At 40.7% G+C, this 10,354-nt stretch overlaps 1 pseudogene; it reads left to right on the forward strand.

Moving 5' to 3' along the window:
- Positions 1 to 1,395: 1,395 nt before the first annotated feature.
- LOC135545010 (ankyrin repeat and protein kinase domain-containing protein 1-like) lies at positions 1,396 to 10,102 on the forward strand (annotated as a pseudogene).
- Positions 10,103 to 10,354: the final 252 nt, after the last annotated feature.

The raw sequence follows: 10,354 nt of genomic DNA on the forward strand, positions 1-10,354 counted from the left end.
TCAGACCATGAGAAACAAGATTTTCTGGTCTGATGAAACCAAGATTGAACTCTTTGGCCTGAATGCCAAGCGTCACGTCTGGAGGAAACCTGGCACAATCCCCACGGTGAAGCATGGTGGTGACAGCATCATGCTGTTGGGATGTTTTCCAGCGGCAGGGACTGGGAGACTAGTCAGGATCAAGGGAAAAATTAACGGAGCAAAGTACAGAAAGATCCTTGATGAAAACTTGCTCCAGAACGCTCAGGACCTCAGACTGGGGCAAAGGTTCACGTTTCAACAGGACAATAACCTTAAACACATATCCAAGACAACAGAGGAGTGGCTTCGGGACAAGTCTCTGAAAGTCTTTGCGTGGCCCAGCCAGAGTCTGGACTTGAACCCCATTGAACATCTCTGGAGAGACTTGAAAATAGCTGTGTCGCAAAGCTACTCATCCAACCTGACAGAGCTTGAGAGGATCTGCAGAAAATAATGGGAGAACCTCCCCAAATACAAGTGTTCCAAGCTTGTAATGCCAAAGAAAGAAGACTAGAGGCTGTAATCACTGCCAAAGGTGCTTCAACAAAGTACTGAGTAAAGGGTCTGAATACTTATGTAAATTAAATATATATAAATATATTTTATATATCTTTGCAAACAATTCTAAAAAACAGTTTTTGCTTTGTCATTATGGGATTTTGTGTGTACATTAATGAGGGAAAAAATGATTTAATACATTTTAGAATAAGACAGTAACATAACAAAATGTAGAAAAAGTAAAGGGGTTTGAATACTTTCCAAATGCACTGTAGCTCAGCGGTATTCCCCACCTCCCCGGCTTAGACAGAGCTTCAGACGGTCTTCTTTATTCATCTGGCCTGATCGCAGACCCCAAACCTACAGTACTGTACAATAGATTTATCACACTGTAATATCTGTTTGGATGGATTGCTTTGGATACCCTCTAAGAACTGAGAAGAAAATGGCTATGATTATCCATATATGGATACATATCATTATGGATGTCTCTATTGTGAATGATTGATACTCTGATGTCAAATACTGTCAAACACATCATGCATTAAAGCTCATCATAGCACTTGAGTGAGTATATACACTACAGCATACCAGGTATCAGAGCTTTAAACCTTTATCAGGTTTCCTTCCTGCTGTCTGATGGGAACCTAAGCAATTTTCTTGTCAGGCAGTGGAAACCGGTTGTTACATTGCTATGCAAACAAGCAGTGACATGACTCCTCCCACATTTGAGTCTTCGATACACTTGTTCGCTGCATCGCCTCCTCGGTACTTGTCTACACATTTCATGGATAAAGGAGACCCCACGGAGAAATTAATCTGGGTTTATGTGAGATTAGAGACGGTGTTGTGACACACAGGAGGAGCTCTGCCCCCATGGATGGTGTTGGCGGGGGCATCGAGAAGTTCAGGATCTTCAAGAAGGATGACTGAGGCTGACTGGATTAAGGTGACGGAACGCAGCCAGGTTTACAGAGTGAAACTCAAGCTTTGGAGGGGAAATTGTGCCCTGAAAAGCTTCGAAACCATCCTCACTGGCATCAGTTTCTACATGTATTGTTAATGTGGCTTTATGACAGGATATACTCTAGAACAGAGCAACCAATAAATCACATCATTTAATTGCCAGTTTTGAATAGAATAACAATCACTAAAGAGAGCTCATTTGGGTGTTTGGATAAGTAGCAGTTTGCAGTGTTGGTCTAAATATCGGGAAAATAAATGTGTTCGATTTGAAAGATTGAAAATGACAACAGAAACATTTTTGTTGAGGCTGCTCAGGTGTGAAAAAACCTGTCAACTCCCTCTTACACTTGTCTTTTCTTTGTTTGTAGGAGAATGATAGAGGAGGCCAAGATGGAGAAAGTGACATTCAAGTACATCAACGGGGTGTGTAATGACCTTCCCGCCGTGGTGATGGAGTACATGAGTAATGGCTCCATGGATCATCTCCTCACCAGCCACGCGTTGGTGTGGCCCAAGAAGTTCCAGACGATTCACGAGGCCACCACGGGCATGAACTTCCTTCACAACATGAACCCTCCACTTCTCCACCTGAACCTCAAGCCTTCAAGCATCCATCTAGACAATCACCTCCACATCAAGGTGAGGATAGCTCTTTAGAGACGCCGATATGCCGTTAAAGCAGCTATAACTTTTTTTAAAGTGTAATGAGAGAGACGAGAGTCATTAATGATCTCTTGACTCTTTTTTTAATTAGGCATGCAAACATTAAAACGTGTAGGGTTACATTTCAATAAGAGTTCAGTGGTACATGCTAATGATTATCAGTATGAAGAAAATTTCCCTCCAAAGATTTCAGTTTTTGACTTAATTAAGTGGGAGGTTGGGAGCAAGAAGGAGTTAATTGAGAATTTGATGGCAAGAGGAAACATTTGCTACATACCTCCAGAGACTTTTACCCTGTGCCCTGAGCATCGGGAACCAAGTTCGATGTTTACAGGTAAGGTAGTTGCCAAGGGTGAATTCCTACAAACTCACACATAGGCCCACTATATAACTGTGTCAATAGGCTAGTATTCTCCCTCTCTGCAGACAAATTCCCTAGTGTATGAAGTAATACATACAAACTATAACTATAATTAACACTGACTATAAGTCATAGATTTTTTTCAATATTAATTTCTAATAATGTATTATCTTTGATCATGTAATTTAGATTCAATATACACTTAACAAAAATATAAACGCAACATGTAAAGTGTTGGTCCATGTTTCATGAGCTGAAATAAAAGATCCCAGAAAATGTCCATATGCACAAAAATCGTATTTCTCTCAAAATGTCTGCACAAATTTGTTTACATCCCTGTTACTGAGCATTTCTCCTTTGCAAAGATAATCCATCCACCTACAGGTATGGCATATCAAGAAGCTGATTAAACAGCATGATTATTACACAGGTGCACCTTGTGCTGGGGACAATAAAAGTCCACTCTAAAATGTGCAGTTTTGTCAACAACACAATGCCACAGATGTTTCAAGTTGTGAGGGAGTGTGCAATTGGCATACTGACTGCAGAAATGTCCTCCAGAGCTGTTGCCGGAGAATTTAATGTTAATTTCTCTACCATATGTCACCTCCAACATCATTTTAGAGAAATTGGCAGTATGTCCAACCAGCCTCGGAAACCACAGAACCATGTGTAACCACGCCAGCCCAGGACCTCCACATCGTGCTTCCTCACCTGCAGGATCGTCTGAGACCAGCCACCTGGACAGCTGATGAAACTGTGGGTAAATGCTCATCTTTGATGGCCACTGGTGCGCTGGAGAAGTAGGCTCTTCATGGATGTATCCCGGTTTCAACTGTACCAGGCAGATGGCAGACAGCATGTATAGAGTTGTATGGGCGGGTGGTTTGCTGATGTCAATGTTGTGAAGAGGGTGCCCCATGGTGGTGGTGAGGTTATTGCATGGGCAGGCATAAGCTACGGACAACAAACACAATTGTATCTTATCGATGGCAATTTGAATGCACAGAGATACCGTGACTAGATCCTGATGCCCATTGTCATGCCATTCATCTGCCGCCATCACCCATGTCGCAAAGACTGTTCCTGGAAGCTGAAAATGTCCCAGTTTTTCCATGGCCTGCATACTCACCAGACATGTCACCCATTGTGTTGTGCTGCTTAAGGCAAATGGTGGTCACACCAGATACTGACTGGTTTTCAGATCCACGCCCTTATCTTTAAAAAAAACGTATCTGTGACCAACAGATGCATATCTGTATTCCCAGTCATGTCAAATCAATAGATTAGGGCATAATGGATGTATTTCAATTACCGCATTTCCTTAAATTAACCATAACTGAGTAAAATCTTTGAATTTGTTGCATGTTGCATTCATATTTTTCTTCAGTGTAATTAGACACATGGGCAAAGAACCACATACACATTATCTGGTATTACGTGTTCCTTGTTTTAATTTAGCTTCTCTGTTGTTATGTGGGAAATACTGACCCAGAAGAACCTTATCAAGGTGGGAAATGTGAGTAGTGGTAATACATTCTGATTCATGTATCCCTTCTTTCTTTTTGAATCACAGAAACGGTAGTGTTTGACAATGTTCAGGTTGATCCTCTTGAAACTCCCCATCCCGGATCCGGGATTGTGACTAAGCCTCAGGCTCATTAGCATAACGCAACGTTAACGATTTCTGAAAATCGCAAATAAAATTAAAATAATGCGTTTGCTCTCAAGCTTAGCCTTTTCTTAACAACACTGTCATCTCAGATTTTCAAAATATGCTTTTGAACCATAGAAAGTGACTAATTTGTGTAAGAGTATGCAAAGCTAGCATAGCATTTTGTGTAGCATGTAGCACGCAACATTTTCACAAAAGCCAGATAACCAAATAAATAAAATCATTTACCTTTGAAGAGCTTCTGATGTTTTCAATGAGGAGACTCCCAGCCACATACCAAATGCGCAGTGTTTCCTGAAAGCGTCTGTGTGTAGGAGAAATCGTTCCGTTTTCTACATTGCGCCTGGCTACCGAAACGAACCGAAAATGCAGTCACCTAAAACTTGAAACTTTTTCCGGATTAACTACATAATATCGACCGAAACATGGCAAACGTTGTTTGGAATCAATCCTCAAAGTGTTTTTTCACATATCTCTTCATTGACATGCAGTTCGTGGAAGCTTGCTTCTCTCTCTGTGCCCCATGGAAAAATACTGGCAGGTGACTTTTGCGCACCAATTTCGGCGCAGGACACCGGGCGGACACGTGGTAAATGTGGTCTCTTATGGTCAATCTTCCAACGATCTGCCTACAAATACGTCACAATGCTGCAGACACCTTGGGGAAACGACAGAAAGGGCAGACTCATTCCTCTTGCGTTCACAGCCATATAAGGAGATCATGAAAGACAGAGCCTCAAAAATCCTTGTCATTTCCTGGATGCCAAGTCATCTTGGTTTTGCCTGAAGCTCACGTTTTAGGGCACGCACAGAGAAGATATTTGTATTTCTGGACACGTCAGAGTGTTTTCTTTCGAACAGTAGCAATTATATGCATAGTCGAGCATCTTTTTGTGACAAAATATCTTGTTTAAAACGGGAACGTTTTTCTTCCAAAAATGAAATAGCGCCACCATAAGTGTAAGAGGTTAAACTATACAAGCTAATAATCACATTTTACTTTGAGAGGTCATGTTTTTCAAATGATTTCTTATCTGAATGAAAATCTTCCTGTGATACAGGTAAAAGGTCAGGTGTGGAAAAGATCCCCGATGACAAACCACACAAAAGTGAGCAGATGATCACAATAATGCAACGATGCTGGGATCAGGATCCCAGAGAGAGGCCGACTTCTCAGGTAATACTTCACTTTTACTCAATGGCACAATAGTAATGATCTGAAACCAGCAGCCCTCCAGTAGCCAATTCAGTCCACATTTTTCCATTGCCAGGCTTCTGGGCTACCTACAGCCAACCAACTCCTATGGTCATTGTCATCAATGCCAGGCATACAAAACGATCTGAGATCGGTCAAGATAACATTGTGTGTCCCTCGCCATACCAAACAGCAAACAACAACAAAACAATCCTATATTGGAGACAGCAAAAGGGGGAGAATAGCCACACTGTGTTATTATCAGAAACAGTATAGAAACAGAATGGCCACCACTTTGTAATCACTAAAAGTCAAGAAGGAAATTATGAATAGCCTTTGTTGTCTCCATGTGCCATAGGCTTAACTTTTCAAAGAAAAATAAACATTTTAAGCCCACACATTACCCATGTGAGTGCTCCAGCGCATTGTTTCTTCAAAACAAGGCAAGCCCATCTGTTGGAGAATGACACAATATGGTTGAACATGTTGTGTGGTCTTTGTTCAGTAAACGATTGGCTGATCTTACACTGGCTGAGGCCAGATCCTCAGACGGGTTGCAAAGGGAGGGTCTATTACTGGTAACTTTACAAATTTAACAGTAAACTACCAGAATTTTGGTAAATTTCAAAGAGTTTATGGAATTTTCATCACAAGACATCTAGTGGCCTTTTTAGGTATATCAGATTATCACTGGTGTCTGTAATTATCTTTGGCCCACTGCGTGGCCTTAACCTGTCCCACTATTGTTTGTGGAGAAATGCTCTGATGAAGGTCAACTGACTGAAAGCTTAGGCTCTATTAAAATGTATTTGTATCTGACTGGAAGTTTGATACTTTTTCCTGTTTCTCAAGTTATGCATTTTGCTTCCAGCACCTTCACTATTCAGTTTTGGGTGTGCGGTAGATTCTGCCTATTTACCTACACGGATTTTCATCACATGTAAAAAATACAACATAAGATGATTTTAAGATAAAGAAATGGAATGACAAAGCTGTAAAACATTATCCTAAATATAACCCATCAACATAGTGAAAACCATTTGTGTGTTTCAGTATAAAAAATCCTTTATATTTTTTACACACTTGTATTTATTTTACTTTTCTTTATTTAAACTGAACACTATAACAAAAATAACAAAGATAATAACCGAAACAGTCCTGTAAGGTGCAAACACTAAACAGAAATTAACTACCAACAAAAACAATGTGGGAAAAAGCTACCTAAGTATGGTTCCCAATCAGAGACAACTATAGACAGCTGTCCCTGATTGAGAACCAAAAACAAAGAAATACAAAAACAGAAAAAAGAACATAGAATGCCAAATTATACCCTGACCAAACCAAAATAGAGACATAAAAAAGCTCTAAGGTCAGGGCATGACAGAGATATTTGAAAATAATGACATTGTTGATTAGATGCTTTTTCAATTAATTAGGCAATATTCTCTTGAACCATATGGTCTATTTACTAAAGTTTTTTTTTTTTTTACACTACCGGTCAAAAGTTTTAGAACACATATTCATTCAAAGGTTTCTTTTAATTTTTAAAAAACTATTTTCTACATTGAAGAATAATAGTGAAGACATCAAAACGATGAAATAACACATATGGAATCATGTAAGAGAATGCCAAGAGTGTGCAAAGCTGTCATCAAGGCAAAGAGTGGCCATTTGAAGAATCTCACATATAAAATATATTTTGATTTGTTAAACCCTTTTTTGCTTACTACATGATTCCATATGTGTTATTTGATAATTTTGATGTCTTCCCTATTATTCTACAATTTAGAAAATAGCAAAAAATATAGAAAAAGCCTTGAATGAGTATGTGTACTAAAACCTTTGACCGGTAGTGTATATGAATACATTTTATTATTAAAGTAAAAATGACTAAAGTTACCACATATTGCCATAGATTACCTGTTAATTACAGAAAATGATGGTACATTTGGTAAATTACCGGTAGTTTATTTACCAAGTGTTTTTTTTACCATCATTCTGACCTGAATTGCACAGCACTCAGTAACTCTGCATCTGTTTCTATTAAAGATCATAATTATCCTGTCCGGGGCTTGTAGACTGTAAGCTTTCTGATCTTAGACTTTGAGGAGACTCCGAGAGACTCGGAGAGCATATGCTCTGCTCACTGTAATGCTTATTGATGTGAGATGCCTTGTTGTAATATTCTAAAATGAACTCGGATAAGATTGGATCATTTACAGGAGCTGCAGGTCACCTAGTTAGGATTCAATTAAAGGCAGAGGATTTAAAGTGCCATGTTAATGAATACTAACGAACACCATATGTATGCAAACACTGCCGCATCGAAATTAGCAACAATTTTCCGGTCCTGTAAGCATATCGGTGGGATTTGATTTATGCATCAAACTTTGTTACAACCACAATTTGATTAGCTGCATTATCATCCCCTCCTCTATTGAGCCAGTAAGCCTATATTTTCCATATTACAGCATTATTATGCATAAGAATAGGTTATTTGCATTCTCTATCATAAAATGGACACCTTAATTCTGTATAAACAAAAGTGTACGTTTGTTTCAGTGTGATTTTTCTTGGGCCCTTGAATATTGTCTTGTACATTGTGAAACGTTTTCATAAAACTATAGTGCCTCATGGATTTTATAATCAGTCTTTCCCAAGATCAAAAACACTAATGTTTGAACAGAATTCTAAATGAATAAATTACAATATTCACACTTGTACACATCTTGTTAACCATTTTGAGAATGACGGATGCATGCAGCAATTTGAGATTCTGTTATCAACATGCAAACCTCTTTGTCTGTTTCTTTATTTCCAGATACTGTTCGAAAGACAGAAGCTCTGAGTGATGTCCTGGGAATAGGTGGATGTAGCAACGGGGAAAAGACACACTCACCTGATTATACCATGCTGTCGCCCAGCTGCAGGAGAGTGAGTGCTCAGTGCTGCATCCTCCATCAATGTTGAGATAACAAATACAGAATCCACCATCAATGTTGAGATAACAAATACAGAATCCACCATCAATGTTGTGATAACAAATACAGAATCCACCATCAATGTTGAGATAACAAATACAGAATCCACCATCAATGTTGAGATAACAAATACAGAATCCACCATCAATGTTGAGATAACAAATACAGAATCCACCATCAATGTTGGGATAACAAATACAGAATCCACCATCAATGTTGAGATAACAGATACAGAATCCACCATCAATGTTGAGATAACAAATACAGAATCCTCCATCAATGATGGGATAACAAATACAGAATCCACCATCAATGTTGAGATAACAAATACAGAACCATCCATCAATGTTGGGATAACAGATAGAAAGCTCTCTGTCTCTGTCTCTGTCTCTCTCTCTCTCTCTCTCTCTCTCTCTCTCTCTCTCTGTCTCTCACGGTTTGCTCTCCCATGTGAATTTAAAAGAAGCCCATGATAATGTCATAATGTGTGCATCTTATAAACAGTTCTCCTTAGCTCCGGTCACATGTACATCTGGTGCATCTCCAATACATGGGACAGAAAATGTTCTGCAGAATATCAATAGCTAACTGTTACATGTCAAGGTGATAAATAACTACTCCATTAATAACATTAACTTGTTGATGTGCTGCTATTATGATGACTACTATTAACGCTTCATTTTAATTATATCTCCATTAAGAAATCCACGTGCTCACTCACCAACCCTTCAGGTGGGAACTGAAGAAGGAAATGCTTTGCTAGTTAGAGAAATTGACAAAAGCTGTCCCTTTGGATCATGTGACAAAATGTCTATCTCGCTCTGGCTCTTAGACCTGGGACAAAACAACAACTATGCAAAATGAATAATGCATAGGAGGAAAGCCTTGTCTCTCTTTAGATAAAGCCAACTTGTATGCAAATTCAGTCACATTTTAATAAACCATGGCTAACGGCCATGAGAACGTTGTGCGTCTCCTTCTTACATGGCTGGGGAGCGCCGACGAGTGCAAGGAGCTCCGTGGGAGGATGGTGCTTCACGTGGCAAGTGTGTACGGCCACCTCACCATCGCCAAGCTCCTGCTCAGTAAGGGAGTTGACCACAACGGGACTCCCTGACCACCGCTCTACACCTGGCTGCCGAGGAGGGCCACAACAGGGTGGCCAGGCAGCTGGTGAAAGCTGGTGCCGGTCAACTCCCTGGACAACTGGCATTACACCCCTTTACACTTCGCTGCCCTCAATGGACACATGGGCATCAGCAGGTTGCTGTTGGGCAATGGGGCGATCCCTGACCCCACTGTTGGACGCCAATGCACTTGGCTGCGCTGAAGGGGAAGCTCACCAGGGCTCTGTGGACCTGCCAGGGAAGGGCGGCTGGACGCCCCTCCACTTGGCCTGCCACCAGGGGCAGGAAAATGTGGTGTCCAAGCTGCTGGCGGCTAAGGCCAATCCCAACGTGGCAGAGGATAGCAGCTGGACGGCACTCCACTTGGAGTGTAATGGTGGGCTTTTCCCCAGTGTGCTCCAGTTTATCACGCATCGGGCCAACGTCAACGCTCAGAACAACAGCCAGGCCACCCCGTTACACCTGGCTGCCCAGAATGGCAGCGTTCTCATTACCAAAGCCCTGCTATTGAACGGGGCAGAGATGATTAGTAAGGATTCGACAGGCTGCACAGCCCTATACCTGGCCAGGAAGTGTCAGAAAGAGGAGTTAGTGCAGCTACTGGAGGACAGTTAGTGAGCCTTTCACACTACTGAGCCAAACCGAGCTGAGCAATGCCAAGCTGTACTGAGCTGAACCGAGCCAAACATAACTTAGCTGGCCTGGTTACATATCCACTATTGTTGCTGGAACTGTGCTAAAAATAATAATGTGAGATGAAGCTATCCGAGTCAGTACAATTTGGTTTGGGTTGGCAAGATAGTGTACTAGAAAGGGTACTAGAAAGAGAACAACGGCATGTTGAAATATAACTCTGGACAGGGTAAC

This window comes from Oncorhynchus masou, chromosome 9 (assembly GCF_036934945.1).
Source record: "Oncorhynchus masou masou isolate Uvic2021 chromosome 9, UVic_Omas_1.1, whole genome shotgun sequence".
In the NCBI taxonomy this organism is placed as follows: domain Eukaryota; kingdom Metazoa; phylum Chordata; class Actinopteri; order Salmoniformes; family Salmonidae; genus Oncorhynchus; species Oncorhynchus masou.